General features: G+C 38.8%; 1 protein-coding gene across 50 annotated transcripts in view; it reads right to left on the reverse strand.

Annotated features, from left to right (window-relative positions):
- Positions 1-22,220, reverse strand: part of MLLT10 (MLLT10 histone lysine methyltransferase DOT1L cofactor) — a 244,119-nt gene that overhangs the window by 180,250 nt on the left and 41,649 nt on the right. The window lies entirely within an intron of this gene.

Below are 22,220 nucleotides of genomic sequence, written 5' to 3' on the forward strand. Positions count from 1 at the left end.
CAATTTTAATTAAGCTTTTTTATTCCTTTTTATGGCTCACCTCTGACATATCGAAGTTCCCAGGTTAGGGGCCGAATTGGAGCTGTAACTGTAGGCCCACACCACAGCCACAAGAACACCAGATCTGAGACACATCTGTGACCTATGGCACAGTCTGCGGCAACACTGGACCCTTAACCCACTGAGTGAAGCCAAGGATCCCTAAACTCGTCCTCATGGACACTATGTTGGATTTTAAACGGCTGAGTCACAACAGGTACTCTCATCTAGCTTTTGATAAAATTCAACACTCATTTATGATAAAAACTCTCCAGAAAACTGGCATAGAGGGAATATAGCTCAACATAAAGAAAACCATGTACAACAAACCCACAGCTAAAATCATACTCAATGGTGAAAAGTTGAAAGCATTTCCTCTAAGATTAGGAACAAAACAAGGATGCCCACTATCACCACTTTTAATCAATATAGTTTAAGAAGTCCTAGCCACAGCAATCAGGGAAGAAAAAAAATACAGAAATTCAGGGGGAGTTCCCTTGTGGTCTAATGGTTAGGATTTGGTGCTTTTTCTGCTGTGGCCCAGGATCGATCCCTGGTCTGAGAACTGAGATCCCACATCAAGCCACTGCACACCATGGCCAGAAAAAGGAAAGAAAAAGAAATGAAAGCTGGAAAGGAAGAAATAAAACTGTCACTGTTTGCAGGTGGTACGATACTATACATAGAAAATCCTTAAAATGCCACCAGAAAACTACTAAAGCTCATCAATGAATTCGGTAAAGTTGCAGAATACAAAATAAATTCACAGAAATCTGTTGCATTTTTATACATTAACAAGGAACTATCAAAAGCAGAAATTATGGAAGTTCCCACTGTGGCACAGTGAGTGAGAATCAGACTGCAGCAGCATGAATGGCTGCAGGGCACAGATTCAATCCCTGGCCCAGTACACTGGGTTCGAGGTTCTGGCACTGCCACAGCTGTAACACAGGTTGCAGCTGAGGCTTGGACTCAACCCCTAGCATGGGGACTTCATATGCTGAGGGTGCAGCCATAAAAAAAAAAAAGAGAGAAAAGGAGAGAAATTAAGGAAACGACCCCATTTATCATCACATCAAAAAGAATCAAATACCTAGGAATAAGCTTACCTAAGTAGGTAAAAAACCTATATTCTGAAAACACTAATGAAAAAACCTGAAGAGTAGACAAGCAGATGAAAAGATACACTGTGTTCCTGGATTGGAAGAATCAATATTATTAAAATGATCATACTACCCAGAGCAATCAACAGATTCAATGCAAATGCTATCAAAATACTACTGGCATTTTTCACAAAACCAGAACAAATAATTTAAAAATTTGTATAGAAACATAAAAGACCCCAAATAGCCAAAACAATCTTTTAAAAAAAAAAAAAAAACAGAGTTGGAGGAAACACATGCCCTGATATCAGATTATACTACAAAGCTACAGTCATCAAAACAGTGTAACACTGGTACAAAAAACTGACACACAGATCAACAGAACAGAATAGAAAGCCCAGAAATATAACCACATGCTTTTGGCCAATCAATCTATGACAAAGGAGTCAAGAATATAACAGAATGGAGCTCTTTCTCTTCTGGCCCCAGGCACTTCAGGATTAACCTGCCCTAGTGCAAACATGGTTAAGTCCAAGAACCACACCACACATACTCGGTACCAGAAATGGTACAGAAGAAACTCTGATCACAACGATATGAATCCCTTTAATGGGATGGACCCCAAGTTCTTAAGGAACATGCACTTTGCCAAGAAACACGAGAAGGGCCTGAAGAATAATGAAGATGCAGGGAGTTCCTGTTGTGGCTCAGTGGTAATGAACCCAGCTAGTATCCATGAGGACATGGATTCAATCCCTGGCCCTGCTCAGTGGGTTAAGGACTCAGCGTTGCCGTGAGCTGCGTTGTATGTCACAGATGTGTCTCAGATTCCACATCACTGTGGCTGTGGCTATGGCATAGACTGGCAGCTTCAGCTTCCATGTGACCACTAGCCTGGGAACTTCCATATGTCTTTGTGTGGCCCTAAAAATTAAAAAAAAAAAAGAAGCAGCCGGCCAACAACACTAAGGCCATGAGTGCATGTGCTGAGACTATTAAGGCTCCTGTAAAGGCCAAGGAGGTCAAGTCCAAGATTCCAAAGGGTGGCAGGTGCTCAATCTGCCTATACTGCTCACCCCAAGCTTGGGAAATGTGCTCATGCTCATATCACCAAGGGTCTCAGGCTCTGCCAGCCAAAGGATGCAGATGAAGGTATAGCCAGCTCAGGCTCCCAAAGGTGCTAGGCCCCCACAAAGGCTGTAGAGTAACGGCTTTTATCTACCAATGTAAGAAAAGAATGAATAGTATCAGGCCTGGGCTGCTGTCTATATGGGGCTGGTAGACAGCATGGGGTTTTAAAAGTAAACCTGAGGCAGGATCTGTCAAAACAAAACAAAAAAAAACAAAAAAAAAACAAAAAAACAAAAAAAAACTACAAACACACACACACAATGGGAAAATGGCAGTCTCTTCAATAAATGGTGCTGAGAAAACTGGACCGCTACATGTAAAAGAATGAAATTACAACATCCTCTAACACTATACACAAAAATAAACTAAAAGTGGATTAAAGACCTAAATGTAAGACTGGATACTATAAAATTCCTAAAGGGAAACATAGGCAGAACACCATTTGACATAAACCACATTGATACTTTTTTTTATCCATCTCCTAGAGTAACGGAAACTAAAGCAAAAATAAATAAATGAGACCTAATCAAATTCAAAAGCTTTTGCACAGAAAGGAAACCATGGACAAAATGAAAAGACAATCTATAGAATAGGAGAAAATATTTGCGAATGATATGATCAATGGGGGCTTAATATCTAACATAAATAAATGGCTCATACAAATGAACATCAAAAACACAAACAACCCAGAGTTCCCTTGAGGTGTAGCAGGTTAAGGATCGTCTGTTGTCACAGCAGCGGGGCTTGAGTTTCTGCTGTGGGGCACATCGATCCCTGGCCTGGGAACTTCTGCACACTGTGGGTGATGCCAATTAATCAATCAATCAAACAATCTGATTAAAAAATGGACAGGACCTTTTTTTCCCCCATGGCCGCACCTGCGGCAAACTGAAGTTCCAGGGCCAGGGGCTGAATACGAACCTCATCTGTGACAATGCCGGTTCTTTTAACCCACTGTGCTGAGACAGTGATCAAACTTTGTACCTCTGCAGTGACCTAAGAGAGGGGGAACTCCTGAGCAAATATTTTTCCAAAAAGAAAATGCAAACAGCCAACAGGCACATGAAAAGATGCTCAATATCACTACAATAAGGAGTTCCCATTGTGGCGCAGTGGAAAGGAATCTGACTAGTATCCATGAGCATGCAGGTTTGATCCCTGGCCTCACTCAGTGGGTTGGGGATCTGGCGTTGCCATGAGGTGTGGTATAAGTCATAGATGTGGCTCGGATCCTGAGTTGCCATGGCTGTGGTATAGGCTGGCAGCTTCAGCTCTGATTCAGCCCCTAGCCTGGGAACTTTCATATGCCACAAATGGGGCCCTAAAACAAACAAACAAAAAAAAAACTACAATGAGGTATCACCTTATACCAGAGTGACAATCATCAAAAAGTCTATAAATAGGAGTTCCTGCTGTGGCACAGTGGGTTAATGACCTGGCTTGTTTCTGTGGAGGCAATAGTTTGATCCCCACTGTATCGGGTTAAGGATCCAGCATTGCTGTAGCTATAGTGTAGGACACAGCTCCAGCTTGGCCAGGAATTGCCCCTTGCTTCAGGGGCAGCAGAAGGGAAAAAAAAATCTAAAAATAATAAATGCTGGAGAGGGTGTGGAGGCAAAAGGAATTCTCCTACACCTCTGATAGGAATGTAAATTGGTACAGTCACCTAGTCAGAATGGCCATCAATAAAAAAACTACAAATAACAAATGCTGGAAAAGGTGGCAGAAAAAGAACCCTTCTGCACTGTTTGTGGGAATATTAGTTGGTACAACTACTATGGAAAACAGTATGGAGATTTTTCAGAAAACTAAATATAGAAATACCATATGATCCAACAGTCCCACTCCTGGGCATATACCAACACATAACCTTCATTCAAAAAGATATATGCATCAAAAAAAAACAAAAAACAAAGGAGTTCCTGTCGTGGCTCAGCAGTTAACGACTCCCACTAGGAACCATGAGGTTTCGGGTTCGATCCCTGCCCTTGCTCAGTGGGTTAACGATCCGGCGCGCCCTGAGCTGTGGTGTAGGTTGCAGACGCAGCTCGGATCCCGAGTTGCTGTGGCCCTGGTGAAGGCCAGCGGCTACAGCTCTGATTAGACCCCTAGCCTGGGAACCTCCATATGCCACGGGAGAGGCCCTAGAAATAGCAAAAAGACAAAAGAAAAAAAAAAAAAAAAAGAAAAAAAGATACATGCACCCCTGTGTTCAATGCAGCACTATTCACAATAGGCCAAGACATGGAAACAATCTAAATGTCCACTGACAGATGAGTGGATTAAGAAGAGGTGGCACATATACACAATGGAATACTACTCAGTCATAAAATGAACAAAATCATGCCATTTGCAGCATCATGGATGGAACTAGAGATTCGCATACTAAGTCAGAAAGAGAAACATAGATATCGTGATATCACTAATATGTGGAATCTAAACTATGGCACGGATGAACCTATTTACAGAACAGAAACAGACTCACAGACATGCACAGCAGACTTATGGTTGCCAAGGGAGAGAGGGAGGGAGTGGGATGGACTGGGAGTTTAGGGTTAATAGCTGCAAAGTGTTACATTAAGAATGGGTAGACAGGAGTTTCCATTGTAGCTCAGTGGTTAATGAATCTGACAAGGAACCATGAGATTTCGGGTTCAATCCCTGGCCTCACTCAGTGGGTTAAGGATCCGGCATTGCCATGAGCTGTGGTATAGGTCGCAGACACAGCTTGGATCCCATGTTGCTGGTCTCTGGCTTAGGCCAGCAGCTACAGCTCCAATTAGACCCCTAGCCTGGCAACCTCCATATGCTGCAAGTGCGGCCCTAGAAAAGACACACACACACAAAAAGACTTCGTAAATACACATACACACATATAGGTGAATTATTTTGTTATACACTTTAAACACAATATTGTAAGTTAACTGTACTTCAATTTAAAGAGAAGTATATGCAGCAATTTATGAGAATTTAGCCTTACTCATATCTAAAAAAAATCAATATAAAAATCATAAAGAAAAGGCATTTTTGCCCACTATGTTAGTAAAGCTTGTCTTAAAAAAAATAATCCCTAATGTTCAGAGTGCAGTGAATACCTTCATATACCAATAATGGCATTATAATCTAATTCTTTTAGAGAGCCATTTAGCAATATGATTCAAAGGAAATACGACAGAAATGGAGGGCCAAAGGAAATATGACAGAAATGGTATTTCACTTCTAGAGAGTCAAAGGAAATATGATAGAAATGATATTTAATAAGTACTATGTGTCATCTTTATATCACTCATATACTTTCATGACATGCAAGAATACGTGTACAAAAATATCTTACATGGCTGTTTATAATAAAAATTGTATTAAAAGTCTAACTGTATAACAATGAGGGAACTAATGATGTATTTTAAAAGATTTAAAATGAGTTTAAAAATGCAGAGAAGTTCTCTTGTAGCAGAGGGGGTTGTCACTACAGACTTGGGCTGCTGCTGTGGGGCAGAATTGACGCCTGGCCTGAACTTCCACCTGCCATAGGCCCAGTACAAAGAAAAAAAAAAAAAAAAAAATGCACAGAAGAAAATTCTAAAAGAAAACTATGTGCTAAGTAAAATACTATGTCTTCTGGAGTTCCCGCAATGGCGCAGTGGTTAACGAATCCAACTAGGAACCATGAGGTTGTGGGTTCGGTCCCTGCCCTTGCTCAGTGGGTTAAGGATCCGGTATTGCCGTGAGCTGTGGTGTAGGTTGCAGACGCGGCTCGGATCCCGTGTTGCTGTGGCTCTGGCATAGGCTGGCAGCTACTGCTCCAATTAGACCCCTAGCCTGGGAACCTCCATATGCCGCGGGAGCGGCCCTAGAAAAGGCAAAAACACAAAAAACAAAAAAACAAAAACAAACAGAAAAACCCACATATTACAGATCTTACTGCCTTTTTATTTCCATTGTATACATAATAGTTTGTTATCTCTTAATCCCATATTCCCATCTTAACCTTTCTCCCTTTCTTCTCCCCTAGTAAACACTTAATTGTTCTATCTCTGAGTCTGTTTCTGTTTTGTTACATATATTCGTTTGTTTTTTGGATTCCAAGATCTTATGTTTTAATAAGAAAAAAGAAACCCTTTAAGTGAAATAGTCCAAAAAAGTAGAAGTTAGACAAAGTGGTTCTCTTCTCTACGTCATGTACTATTTTAAGAAAACACGAAACTACTTTCTGTCCTAATAACATAGGCATTAATTTTCAAATACATTTTCTAGCTTATATTAGATTCTTTTTCCAAAGTATAAAACTATACCTCACTAAATCAAGTTCACTCAAAATAATGACCTTTAGGAGACTGTGGCTATGTAAACAATCCATTCAGCTATACTGGCTTCCCCAGACTGTGAATACTATTATATTACAAAACACAACAATATAATAACTGAAAAAAGAGGCTATAATAAGAAGGATAAATTCAAGTTTTTAAGTTTGACCTTCCTCATATCATATAAAAGATGTGTCTATGGCATGAAAAAATACCTGTAGGATGAAACACTTACCATTGTTATCTCTTCTTCTTTTAAGCAAAAGATAAAAATACATCTAAATTAACCTATTGTTTCTTGTATTTTAGAATGACTCATGACTATCAGTAGAAATAAGCACCACTAGCACTCAGGCTGGGTTCTCTGCACGGCACTTCTCAAAGGAACCAGGGGCTCCTGAAAGAAGTGGTTGATTTCAAGTCTAGATCAAGTAAACTTGGAATACCCTGTTCTATCAAATAGCTAAAGACTGCTTTAGTCATGTCGAACGGACTTAGGGACCAATCTAAAGAGGTTCCTGAAGGCCAAAGATGAAATCACTTAATGCTAATAGAGATAATAGCTGCAATGACTTGAAACACCACACCAAAGACAATTTTTTTTTTGACCTCAGAATTCATGAGCTTAATCTTGGTTCCCAGAACAGCGACTGAAACTGGGCCACAGTGGTGAAAAGCGCCAAATCCTAACCACTAGACAAGGGAACGCCATTGCCCATTTTAAAATCCATGATAGAGTGAATTTCTACTTCTAAAATGACTAAATAAGCTTATAAAAGACAAACCCTGACACAGAGTAAGCACCTAGATTCTGGTTTCCCATCAGCAGTCAAAACTTGAAAGTGACTAGCACAAAAAGAGTCTCTCCTTCTCTAGGACTTCTAGCCTGAAGACAAGCCACAGTCAGTCCATAATGGCTCCTGCAGTGTTAATACTTAAGAACCAAAAGATAAACTTCAGAACAAACAGGAAAGTGAAGTCTGAATCCAAATGGGGGGAGAACCAGAGGGGGGAACCCCTAAATTTCTATGTATAGAATCTGCCCATATCTCTCAGTGACCTTGGATCGACCTTTCCATGCCCAGTTAAGAAAGAAAATAAAATGAGATTTAAATAACTGCTCAAAATATGTAATAGGTAGCTTGAGTTCAACCAAATTAACTGCCTAATAAAAACAGCATCAATTTCTTCAAAAGAATATAACAGAAACCATGCAAACTATTGCCTTTGGAATGGATAAGAAATGAGATCCTGCTGTACAGCACTGGGAACTTTGTCTAGTCATTTATGATGGAGCATGATAATGTAAGAAAAAAGAATGTATACATGTATGTGTAACTGAATCACCTTGTTGTACAGTAGAAAATTGACAGAACACTGTAAACCAGCTTTAATGGAAAAAATAAAAATCATTATAAATGAAAAAAAAAAAAAAAGAATATCACAGAAACCAGACTTTCCACATAAAACATTCACAATGTCTAGGAAATACCCCAAATTACCTGATCTATGAAGAAGCAGAAAATTGTTAATCATACTCAAAATAAAAGATAATCAATGAAAATCAACTTCAAAATGACCTAGACACTGGAGTTAGGCCTTAAAATAGTTATTATACTGAATCCAAGGAGATAAATGAAAATGTATGTAATGTAAATGAAATAGGATATCTCAACAGAGGAAAAGAAACTATTGAAAATAACTAAATAAAAATGTTAGAAGTTAAAAATATAATACATAGGAATTCCCTGATGGCCTAGCAGGTTAAGAATCCAGTGTTGTCACCATTGTGGCTTGGGTTGCTGCTGTGGTGCAGGTTCAATCCCTGGCCAGAAACTTCTGCATGATGCAGGTATAGCCAAAAAATAATAACACACGAAGTGAAAAATTCATTAGGTGGGCTTAACCACAGAATCAAGACGACAAAGGAAAAAGTCAGTGAGCTTAAAGCTGTATCAATAGATAGGATCTAGGAGTTCCCCATCGTGGCTCAGTGGTTAACAAATCCGACTAGGAACCATGAGGTTGCGCGTTCGACCTCTGGCCTTGCTCAGTGGGTTAAGGATCCAGCGTTGCCTTGAGCTGCGGTGTAGGTTGCAGACGTAGCTCAGATCCCGTGTTGCTGTGGCTCTGGCATAGGCCAGTGGCTACAGCTCCGATTCGACCCCTAGCCTGGGAACCTCCATATGCCAAAGGAGCAGCCCAAGAAATGGCAAAAAGACCAAAAAAAAAAAAAAAAAAAAAAAAAAAAATACATAGGATCTAATCTGAAAAAGAGAAAACAGTCAAAAAAATGAAGAGAGAGGTTCAACGACATACTGAAGATTATCAAGAAGTCTAAAATGTATGACTAAAGGACTGGAAGAGGAAGGGAGGGAAGGAATATGAATATGAGAATACGGCAGGAAAGAAAATTTTGAACAAATAATGAAAATTTCCTCTATTTTAAGACAAATTTATGGATTTAAGAAGCTTGGGGGAGTTCCTGGTATGGTTCAGTGGTAACGAACCAAACTAGTAGCCATGAGGACATGGGCTCAATCCCTGGCCTCATTCAGTAGGTTAAGGATCCAGTGTTGCTGTGAACTATGGTTTAGGTTGCAGATGCAGCTCAGATCTGGCGTTTCTCTGACTGTGGCTTCTGCCAGCAGCAATAGCTGTAATTGGACCACTAGCCTGGGAACTTCCATATTTTGAAGGTGTGGCCCTAAAAAGACCAAAAAATAAAAAGAACAAGCTTGGTGAGTTCACGCATGGCTCTGTAGTGCAGGTTCAATCCCTGGCCCAGGAACTTCTACATGCCATGGGGCATGGCCCGAAAAAACCACCAAAAAAAAAAAAAAAACTCAGTGAATTCTAACAAGCAAACAAAGAAATGTCTTGAAGCAGCCAAGAGAAAATGACACATCAAATACAGGGAAACAGTGACCAAATAAACAGTTAATTACTCATCATAAACTATGGAAGCCAAAAAAGTAAAACAAACATCTTTAAAGTGCTACTGTCAGTCCAGGATACTATATCTAATTTATCCTCAAAATGAAGGTGAAATTGGAGTTCCCATCGTGGTGCAGCAGAAATGAATCGGACTAGGAACCATGAGGTTGCGGGTTTGATCCCGGGCCTCACTCAGGGGGTTAAGGATCTGGCGTTACAGTAAGCTGTGGTGTAGGTCGCAGACACAGCTCAGATCCCCAGTTGCTGTGGCTCTGGCGTAGGCTGGCAGCAATAGCTCCAAATGGACCCCTAGCCAGGGAACCTCCATATGCTGCAGGTGCGGCCCTAGAAAAGACAAATATATATATATATATATATATATATATATATATATATATATATGATTATTGAAAATGAAAACTGTGACGCTGAATTTTGGAATTTATAATATATGTAAGTCTAAAATATATTACAACAGCATAAGTGACAACGGACAGAGGTGATGTAAAAGAACCTATCATTTCAAGATTTCTACACTTAACAAGAAGTGATACAATATAATGTGAGAAAAAGAATATGTATATATGAATGACTGGGTCACTTTGTTGTACAGAAGAAATTGACAGAACATTGTAAATCAACTATAATGGAAAAAATTAAAATCTTATTAAAAAAGAAGTGATACAATATTAATTATATAAGTGGGTACGCTAAATAAGTAGACTGCAAAAATGTAAGGAAATATATTGAAATCACTGAAGGAACACTAAGAAACCAATGCAAACAGAGTTTTATAAAAATGATATACTACTCTGGGTCTTTTGTTTGGAAGCACTAAAGACCCAGAAGAGCCAAAGACATCCTGAAAAAAAAAAATGGAGCTGGAGGAATCAGGCTCCCGGACTTAAGACTATACTACAAAGCAACAATCATCAAAACTGCATGGTACTGGCACAAAGACAGAAATATAGATCAGTGGAACAGGATAGAAAGCCCAGAATTAAACTCATGCACCTACAGGCAACTAATCTATGACAAAGGAGGCAAGACTATACAATGGAGAAACGACAGCCTGTTCAATAAGTGGTGCTGGGAAAACTGGACAGCCACATGGAAAAGAAGGAAATTAGAACACTCCCTAACACCATACACAAAAATAATCTCAAAATGGATCAAAGACCTAGATATATAAGACCAAACACTATAAAACTCTTAGAAGAAAACATAGGCCAAACACTCTCCGACCTAAACAACAGCAACATCTTCTCAGATCCACCTCTCACAGAGTATTGACAACAAAAACAAAAATAAATGGGACCTAATCAAACTTCAGAGTTTCTGCACAGCAAAGGAAACCCTAAACAAAACCAAAAGACAGCCCACAGAATGGAAGAAAATCTTTGCAAGTGAATCAACTGACAAGAAATTAATCACCAAAATTTATAAACACCTTCTGCAGCTCCATATCAAAAAAACAAACAAACCCATCAAAAAATGGGCAGAAGATCTAAACAGACAGTTCTCCAAAGAACACATACGCATGGCCAAAAAAACACATGAAAACATGTTCAACATCACTCATTATTAGAGAAATGCAAATCAAAACCACTATGAGGGACCAGCTTACACCAGCCAGAATGGCCAGCATCCAAAAGTCTACAAACAAGAAGTGCTGGAGAGGGTGTGGAGAAAAAGGAACCCTATGACACTGTTGGTGGGATTGTAAAGTGGTGCAACCACTGTGGAAAACCGTATGGAGAGTCCTTAGAAAACTAAACACAGAACTCCCATTTGATCCAGAAATCCCACTCCTGGGCATCTACCCAGAGAAAAGCACGACTCGCAAAGACACATGTACTCCGATGTTCATTGCAGCACTATTTTCAATAGCCAAGATGTGGAAACAACCTAACTGTTGGTCGACAGAGGGGTGGATCAAGATGAGGTGATACAGATACACAATGGAATATTACTCAGCCATTAAAAGGAAAGAAATAACAGCATTTGCAGCAACATGGATGGACCTAGAAATTATCATGCTAAGTGAAGTCAGCCATACAATGAGACACCAACATCAAATGCTTTCACTGACATGTGGAATCTGAAAAAAGGACAGACTGAACTTTGCAGAACAGATACTGACTCACAGACACTGAAAAACTTATGGTCTCCAGAGGAGACAGTTTGGGTGGTCGGGGATGTGCTTGGGCTGCGGGATGGAAATCCTGTGAAATCAGATTGTTATGATCATTATACAACTACAGATGTGATAAATTCATTTGAGTAATAAAAAAATAAAAAATAAATAAGTAAAATAAAAAATGTAAAGATTTCAAAAAAAAAGCTGGTTAAAGAAATATTTTCTTAAACTGAGATCACAAAGACTTTTTTTTTTTTTTTTGTCTTTTTGCCATTTCTTGGGTCGCTCCCATGGCATATGGAGGTTCCCAGGCTAGGGGTCTAATTGGAGCTGTAGCTGCCAGCCTATGCCAGAGCCACAGCAACACGGGATCCGAGCCGCGTCTGCAACCTACACCACAGCTCATGGCAACGCCGGATCCTTAACCCACTGAGCAAGGGCAGGGACCGAACCCGCAACCTCATGGTTCCTAGTCGGATTCATTAACCACTGCGCCACGACGGGAACTCCTCACAAAGACATTTTATATTATTTCAGAAAATTTTTTAAATTTTGACTTCTAGGAGTTCCCATCGTGGCGCAGTGGTTAACGAATCCGACTAGGAACCATGAGGTTGTGGGTTCGGTCCCTGCCCTTGCTCAGTGGGTTAAGGATCCGGCGTTGCTGTGAGCTGTGGTGTAGGTTGCAGACGCGGCTCGGATCCTGCGTTGCTGTGCCTCTGGTGTAGGCCGGTGCCTACAGCTCCAATTCAACCCCTAGCCTGGGAACCTCCATATGCCGCGGGAGCGGCCCAAGAAATAGCAACAACAACAACAACAAAAGACAAAAAAAAAAAAAAAAATTTGACTTCTACATTTAAGTTTCTAATTTGCATGAAATTCATTTTGTGCATCTTATATAATAAAGATCAGCCTTTGTCTCAAAAAAATGATATACTAAAAATTCTTCTTTATATATTCACATGATACATAAAAGTAACTCAAAATGGATCATATATTTAAATATAAGCACTTATCACTATAAAATTCTTTTTCTTTTTTTCTTTTTAGGGCTACACCCGTGGCATATGGAGATTCCCAGGCTAGGGATTGAGTCAGAGCTATAGCCGCCAGCCTACACCAGAGCCACAGCAACGTGGGATCCAAGCCACATCTGTGACCTACACCACAGCTCAAGGAAATGCCAGATCATTAACTCACTAAGGAAGAGCAGGGATCAAACCTGCATCCTCCTGGATACTAGTCAGATTTGTTTCTGCTGAGCCATGACAGGAACTCCCTATAAAATTATTAGAATGAAACCAGAGTAAATTCTTCATGACTTAAGGTTGAATAATGGTTTCTTAGACATGAAACCGAAAGCAGAGTCAAGAAGAGAAATAATAGATAAATTGGAATTTTCCACACCTTAAAACTTTTGTCCTGCAAATGATATTGTCAAGTAAAAAAACCCCACAGAATAGAAGAAATACATACAAATTACAAAGATAAGGGACTTATACCCAAAATATACATACAGAGTTTCACAACTCAATAATAAAAAGATATATAGATCTTAATTAAAAACTGGGCCAAGGATCTGAATATCAGTCAATTTTTTTTCTTTTTTTGGCTGCAGCTTGTGGTGGCTTAATGTGGGATCTCAGTTCCCAGACCAGGGATTGAACCCAGGCTACAGCAGTGAAAATGCCAAATCCTAACCAGGGAACTCCCAAAGTTCTTACTTATGTATTTATTTTAGAAATTTTCAGGAGCTCCCTGGTGGTTCTAATGTTTAAAATTCAACACCTTCACTGTTTAAATGTTTAAAATTTAATGTTTAAAATTCAACACCTTCACTTTTTAACATCTTCAAAAATGTTAAAAAGAACAAAATAAGATGAGACAAAAAGAAAATAACTTAATGATAAAATGTTATAGATGTAGGAGTTCCCTGGTGGCTCAGACAGCCTTGTTATTGCTGTGGCTCAAGTTCAATCCCTGACCCTGGAACTTTTCCATATTGCAGGTGCTGCCAAAAAAAATAAGTTTAAAAAAAAAAAAAAAAAAAAGCCAAGTCTTCGGGGGTAAAGAAATCAATTAATTTTACACATAAAATAAATTAATTAAATGGCAGATGTAAACTCAATCATACAATTACATTAAACATGAAGAAAATGGGAGTTCCCTTAGATTGCAGCAGGGTAAGGACATGGTGTTGTCACTGCAGCAGCCTGGGTCACTGCTATGGAATGGGTTCAATCCAGGGCCCAGGAAATTCCACATGCTGTGGGCACATTCAAAGAAAAAACAGTGATGAGACTAAACTTAAGAGATTAGTTAAAAGATAGAGTCTGCTGACACAGATATAAAAGTAAAACCCAATTATACAGCATCTTTAAGAGACATGCTCTTGGAGTTCCCGTCGTGGCTCAGTGGTTAACGAATCCGACTAGGAACCATGAGGTTGCGGGTTCAATCCCTGGCCTTGCTCAGTGGGTTAAGGATGCGGCATTGCCGTGAGCTGTGGTGTGGGTCGCAGACGCGGCTCGGATCCCAAGTAGCTGTGGCTGTGGTGTAGGCCAGCAGCTACAGCTCCGATTAGACCCCTAGTCTGAGAACCTCCATATGCCACAGGCATGGCCATAGAAAAGGCAAAAAGACAAAAAAGAAAATTAGTGAAGATAAAGCAGGACATTTTACAGTGATAAGTGTGAAACAATGAAGACATAATAATCATAAACGTGTACCTAATAATAAATGCTTCAAAATACATAGAGCAAAAACCATCCCAAGTAAAGGGATGACATCTCTGTCTCAATAACTGACAAAATTAGACTCGCCTCCCCCCCCCCAAAATAATAAAAACATGGATAATCTAAGCAAGACTGAAACCACCATACACATTCTTTTCAGGTGAACATGGTATATTTACCACAGAAGACTAACTACTAGGCCACAAAACAAGACACAATGAATTTAAAAGAAATGAAATCATATGAAGTATGCTCCCTGAGCACATTAGGGAAAAAAGCTATAAAATTAATGACCTACGATTTCATCTAAAGAATGTACATAAGTGCAAAATACACCCAAGGTGAGAAGAAAGGAAATAGTAAAGATAAGAGTAGGAAAAATTAAATAGAAAAGAAACAGTAAGGAAAATTGAAATCAAAGCTAGTCCTCTGGAAAGATCAACAAAGTTGATAAACCTCTAAGCTAGACTGAGTTAAAACACATGCATAAAAATTACCAATATCAGCAATAAAGAAAGAATTATCACAATAGGACCCACAAATATTAAAAATACAAAAGATTACAAAGTTCTCTTGTGGCACAGCAGGTGTTGTCACTGCAGGGGCTTGAGTCTCTGTGGTACAGATTTGACCTCTAGCCTAGGAACTTCTACACGCCACAGGCACAGCCAAACTGTATGCTAACCAATTAACTTTATGCTAACCAATTCAACAACTGAGATGAAATGGAAAGATCCCTCAAAAAATACAAATTACCAAAATTGACAAGACAAAACAAAATCTGAAAAGCCCTTTAAGTTGAGTTCATTACCAAAATCCCTCCCCCAAATAAAACTCTAGGCCCAGATTTTTTTCACTAGTAAATTCTATCAAACAACAATGAAGAAACTGCATCAATCTCACACAAACACTTCAAGAAAATAGAGACTACCTCTGAAATCACTAAGTTCAGCACAAATTACACTAACGAATATACCAAAACCACCAAAATCTGAAAACTAAAAAAAAAAAAAAATTACAGACTAACATCTCTCAAACACACAGATATAAAAATACTTAATAAAAAATTAGCCATTTAAATTCAGCAATATAAAAAAGGATAATACACCAGGATCAAGTGAAGTTTATCCCAGGAATACAAGGTTGATATAACAGGTGAAAATAAAACAATGAAATTCACCATATTAATTTTGTAAAAACAGCATATAATCATCTCAATAAACACAGAAAAAGCATCTGACAAAACTCAACATCCATCCATTCATGCCATAAGCTATCACAAAACTAGGCACAGAAAAGACCTCATTCAACCTGTTAATCCTACCTTTCTATTCTATATTTTTGATACTTTGGAGACTTTCTGAGCCCTTCCCCAAGGCTATCTAATTTCTGGAGATAGCAAACAACTCTTCAAGTTAGCTTTCATGTGCAAACCAACCAGCCCAGAGCTCCAACCATCTTTATCTATTTCACAGTGGCTACTACATTCCTTTGCTCTAAGCACCCCAAAGCCGAGTACCAGACAACTAGGGGCAGCCCCCAAGCCCCAGAGCTCCTGGTATTATTCAAGGTAGACAATCCTAAACCTGATTACCACTCCTTCACTATTCCTTCCCACAAAAACCAATATAAAGGCTTTTGCCTTTACTTTTCCCTTTGACAACCTCTCCATCCTGCACAGGGTGCTTCCCAGTGTGCTTTCCTGTGTCCTGGTATACGTGCCCTTCTCTGGGGAATCTGTGAGTAGAACAAATTACCTTTTCAATGTCCATCCTCTCCTTATCTGTTAGCCACCCCTGCCATACTTAAGAAATAATACTACCTGTATTTTATTTATTTTTCCTTTTTTTGTTTTGTTTTGTTGTTGTTGTTGTTGTTGTTTTCCCACTGTACAGCATGGGGATCAAGTTATTCTTACGTGCATACATTTTTTCCCCCATCCTTTGTTCTGTTGCAATATGAGTATCTAGACATAGTTGTCACTACCTGTATTTTAAAACAACATGACAGTGGTCATCAATAAAAATCCTACACTAAGTAAAGTCAGACAGAGAAAGATAATCATGTGGTATCACTTACATGTGGAATCTAAAAAGATACAAATGAACTTATTTACAAAACAGAAACAGATTCACTGACTTTCAAAACAAATTTACTTATTTGGTTACCAAAGAGGACAGGTCGGGTAGTGGAGAGGGATGGATTGGGGATTTGGGATTGGCATATGCACACTATTGCACATGGAATGGAGGGCAAACGGGGACCCACTATATAGCATAGGAAATTCTACCCAACATTCTGTAATAACTCATACAGGAAAAGAATCTGAAAAAAAAAATGGATATGTGTATGCGTATAACTTTGTTGGACAGCAGAAAAAATCACAATATTGTAAATCAACTATACTTCAATAAAACTTTAAAAAATGAAAATTAAATAAAATAAAATATTATAATTAATGGTATAAAACTGAATGCTTTTCCCCAAAAAAATGGGATCTAGACTTAAGTACATGCAATAAGGGAAGAAAAAAAGAATACAAATTAGAAAGATTAAGTTTTATGACATGATCACTTTTAGAAAAATCAATTATCTACAAAAAACTAAGATTAAATGTGAGTTAAGAAAGGCTGTAAGACACAAATCAGTAAACAAAAATCAATTCTATTTCCATATAATAAGAATTAGAAACAGAGTTCTTTAAAATACCACCTACAATAACATCAAATAACATGAAATATATTTTTTTAATAATTTTTAAAACAAAAAAGGACGTGCAAAGAGTTCCTGCAAGTGGCGCAGTGGGTTAATTTTTTGGCTTGTCTCCGTGGCAGCGCCAGTTTGATCCACACTCCAGCACAGTGGGTTAAGGATCCAGCTATGGCATGGGCTGCACCTGCAACTCAGATTCATCCCTGGCCTGTGAACTGCCATATGCCATAGGTGAGGCCAAAAAAAAAAAAAAAAAAAAAGACATGCAAAACCATAAACAAAATACTGCTCAGAAAAACACAAAAATGACAACCTAAATAAATGGAGATATATCATGCTAATGAAAAGGAATTGTTAATATGCCAATTTTATTCAAACTGATCTACAGATTCAAAGCAATTACAATCATAATCCCATCAGCCTTTTAGAAAAATGAAAAAACTATTAAGGTCTATATGGAAGTGCTAAGGACTTCCAAAGCAATCTTGAAAAAGATAAAAAAGATTGAAGTACTTGCAAATCTCATTTCAAGACTTTCTAGGAGTTCCTGTCTTGACTCTGAGGAGATGAATCTGATTAGTATCCATGAGGATGCAGGTTCGATCCCTGGCCTCTCTCAGTGGGTTAAGGATCTGGCATTGCCATGAGCTTTGGTGCAGGTCGCAGATACGGCTTGAATCTGGAGGTGCTCTGACTATGGCGTAGGCCAGTGGCGACAGCTCCAATTCAACCTCTAGCCTGGGAACCTCTATATGCTGTGAGTGCAGCCCTAAAAAATACAAAAAAAAAAAAAAAAAAAGCAACAAAAAACGACTTTCTAGGAGTTCCCTGGTGGCCTAGTGATTAAGGATTCAGCGTTGTCACTGCTGTGGCTTGGATTCAATCCCTGGCCTAGGAACATCAACATGCCATGGGCACAGCCAAAACAAAAGACTTTCTATAAAGTTATATTTATAAATAATCAAAATAGTATGGTATTGATATAAGAACAGACAAAAAGATCAATGGAACAGAATAAAGATTTCTAAAATAGACCCCATTACTGCAGCCATGAGATGTTTCATCAAAGCAATCCAGTAAGGAAAGGAGAGTCTTCTCAATAAACGTTGCAGAAACAACTGGATATCGATCCATGTGTAAAAAACAAAACTTAATTTGAAATGCATGACAGACCTAAATATAAATAAGCAAAAACAAAAAGTTTTAGAGGAAATGAAAGAAATTACCTTCATGACTTCAGGGTTAGGCAAAAGTGTCAGAGTAAGCAATAACTATAAAAGAAAAAACTGATAAATTAGACTTCATCAGACTTAGATATTTCTGCTCATCAAAAGGTAATAGTTAAGAAAATAAATAGGAAACCACAGACTCGAAGGAAGTATTCACAAAACATTTACCTAACAAAGGACTGGTATCCAAGACACATAAGGACTGTCAGCAATGCAAAACAAAAAAAAAAAAAAAAAAAGAGAGAGAGAGAGAGAAGAAAGTAGACAAAGAATAAATTTTAAAAATAAGGGAAGAGGAGTTCCCGTCATGGCGCAGTGGTTAACGAATCCAACTAGGAACCATGAGGTTGCGGGTTCGGTCCCTGCCCTTGCTCAGTGGGTTAACGATACGGCGTTGCCGTGAGCTGTGGTGTAGGTTGCAGACATGGCTCGGATCCCGCGTTGCTGTGGCTCTGGCGTAGGCCGGTGGCTGCAGCTCCAATTCGACCCCTAGCCTGGGAACCTCCATATGCCACGGGAGCGGCCCAAGAAATAGCAACAACAACAACAACAAAAAAAAGACAAAAAAAAAAAAAATAATAAGGGAAGAAAGAAGGAAAAAAGCTAAAACTTTAAACAAACTTCACAAAGGAAACATGAATGGTCAATAAGCAAATTAAAATTCAGTATCTCTGGTTATTATGAAAATGCGCAATACCACCAATTCCAGTCAAGATGGAATGAAAAAGACCAGATTTAGCCTTCTCCATGAAATAATAAAAACCTAACAAAATGTACGAAACAATAGTACTGAGGACTGTTTGACAACAAGTAACGACGAAGACAGTGATCCCTGGGAGACAAGAAACAAACAACACAAGCCACACATTTGCCCAGCTTACTGCCTTGGGAGTTTCCAAGCCGTGGACCAGGGAGAAGGAACTCGGGCAGAGCCTGTGGGCTCCCCAAGTTGAGGAAATGAAGCTGGGAGTCCAAGGAAGCCAAGGTGGCTAGAGTTCACAAGGGAGACCAGCAGTGAGTAGAAAGCTGGAGAGAGAGAGAGAAATGAAGAGATCTCCAGAGGGTTGCCCTAGAATATGTTGAGTAACTAATCAGTGCTTGCATGGGAGACAACTATTTGAGGCCAGGGAAAGAACTATCAAAATATTTAGAAGTGACAGCACCCAGAATTCACACAAGGATGCAAATAACGGCTGTCCTCAAAAGCCAGAATGGAAAACCTACTACTTCATACTGCATCACAGTACTAAGAAGGGTAATGCCTCAGAAGGAAGGAAAAATTAACCTAGACTAAACCTAGCTCTGGTCCATCCAAACAAAACATAAAAGACCCAAAAGCAACAAACTCTTTTCCAGTAACTTAACCATGTCATAGAATAAAGTCCCAAATTATTTTTAGGCATATTTTAAATGTCAATCTTGAAGGGACACAAAGAGAATTAGTACACAAGTCCTTTCAAACAATTATTATGAATATGTTTAAGCTAGACACATTAAACATGTTCAGTAGAAACATCCAAGAATACAAAAAAGTGAACTTCTAGAGATGCAAATTACAAAGTCTAAGATGAAAAATATACTGTATGAGCTTTACAGCACATGAAACCAAGTAATAGTTACTAACCAAAATGAAGCAGAGAAAAAAATACTTTTAAAAAATTAAAAGAGCATAAATTAACTGAGGTAACTTCAAGAAGCCAAATACACTTGTAATTGAAGCCTTAGAGAAAATACAAAAAAATATATTTGAAGAAATAATGTCAATCATTTGCCATATTTGATGAAAATTATAAACACCTAGAACAAAGCGCTCTTTAAATAAACACAAAGCAATAGAAACATGAAGAAATGTAAACCAAAATGTATTGTGATTAAATTGCCTAAAAGCAGAAATAAAGATCTGTAAAGCAGACAAATAAAAAGGTCAAGTTATATACCACAGAATCAAAGAAAGCTGAAACGGTAATATTAATATCATATAAAGTAGATTTAAAATTCAACAATATTATCAGGGAAAAAAAGAGCTTCATTTCATAAAGGTAAAGAGTTTAATTCATCAAGAAGATACCAACCAGAATAATATCATCAACCAAACTGATGTTAAGTGACATTTAAAGAACACTAACATAAACTAGGAGAATCTTCTGTTCAAGGACCTAGGGAACATTTACCAAGATCAATCATATTCAGATCATGAAACAACTCTTAAAAGACTTTAAGTCATAAAAAGAATTCTCTGACTACAATGCAACCAATTTAGAAATCGATGACAGAAAAAAAAATCCACAGAAAAATCTCCATATTTACAATCTAAATATACTTCTAAATAACCAATGTGTCAAAGAAGAACTCAAAAGACTCAAACTCTGCTTTTCTTTTTTTTTGCCGCCCTGCAGCATGTGGAGTTCCTGGGCCAGGGATAAGATCCCAGCAGCAGTTGTGACCTATGCCACAGCTACGGCAGTGCTAGATCCTTCAACCCACTGTGCCAGGCCAGGGAAGAAACCTGGGTCCTAGAGCTGCAGAGACAGCTCTGCTGATCCCATTGTGCCACAGCAGGAACTCCTAGAGAGTATTTTTAAATAAATGAAAAGGAATAAAACTTACCAAAATTCGTGGAAGGCAGTTAAAAGCAATTTTTATTTATTTATTTATTTATTATTTATTTATTGTCTTTTTAGGACTGCAACCACAGCATGTGGAAGTAAATTCCCAGGCTAGGGGCAGAATCAGAGCTGTACCTTCCAGCCTACACCACAGTCACAGCAATGCCAGATCCAAGCTGCATCTGTGACCTACGCCACAGTTCACGGCAATGTTGGATCCTTAACTAACACTGAGCAAGGGCAGGGATCGACTGCGTCCTCATGGATACTAGTCAGATTCGTTTCTGCTGAGCCAGGACGGGAACTCCTAAAGCAATAATTGAGAGGGAAATTTATAGCACTAAATGCCTATTTAACAGAAAAGAAACAACTCAAATCAGTGACTTCACCTTGCACCTTACAAATCTAGAAGAGTAAAAAATAAAGATCAGAGCAAAAATCAATGAAATATAAAACAGAAAAAAACAATAGCATAAACAATGAAATCAAAGGCTAGGCCTCCTCTCTTTCTGGAAGGCGGGAGTAGAAAGAAGTACTTTTTCCTATACCTCCTACTAATAAGTACAAACAAAAACTGTGGACATTTTAAGTAAATATACTCTGACAGACTATGAGAAAGCAAATTAACTGGGGATGATAGGATCCAAGGAACAACGTGGTAGTGAGTTCCCTGGGTTTTCTTTTTCTTCCTGGAATGGAAGGAGTCTGCAACCACCAAGCTCAGTCCCCAAAAAAGAGTCCCAAGAAAAGGCTTCTCGCTCTAGACAAAGAAGCAGGAAGAGGTAATATAGAGAGAAAATTTATAGACAGTAGCTACTTTACTCCAGCAAAACATCACAGAAAAAAACTGGCCCTACCCACTCCTGCAACGGTCAAGTGGGGAACAACCTAGACATCCACCCTTGTGAGACCATAAATCATCCCAAGACTCTCATTAGGGTGGTGTGTAAGCAGGTCAAGTAGGGAAACGAATTTTCATCCTCACTGGTGGGTAATGAGCACCTGTCTTGATGGTATCAATGCAGACAACACTGGAAGTCTAGATTTCCACCTCCATCTGGCAGTGACAACAGATCTCACCCTCTCCCAGTGGGGATGGTGTCAAGTGAAGCCATAGCAGAGTCAGGACTTTCACCAATACACAGTGTTAAATGAGGCCACATCCATTGTAGATATCAGGTACAGAGTCTTAACTCCCAATGCTGTTTGGCATTAATAAGCAGCTACCCTCAAACATCAACAGAGGCCAAGTAGGAAGCTTGAACTTCATACCTACCTGGTATA

Source organism: Sus scrofa, chromosome 10, assembly GCF_054392235.1.
Source record: "Sus scrofa isolate SSC_HxYL_T2T_F1_AM1 chromosome 10, Sscrofa_HxYL_maternal_Yorkshire_Landrace_v2.0, whole genome shotgun sequence".
NCBI classification, from domain to species: domain Eukaryota; kingdom Metazoa; phylum Chordata; class Mammalia; order Artiodactyla; family Suidae; genus Sus; species Sus scrofa.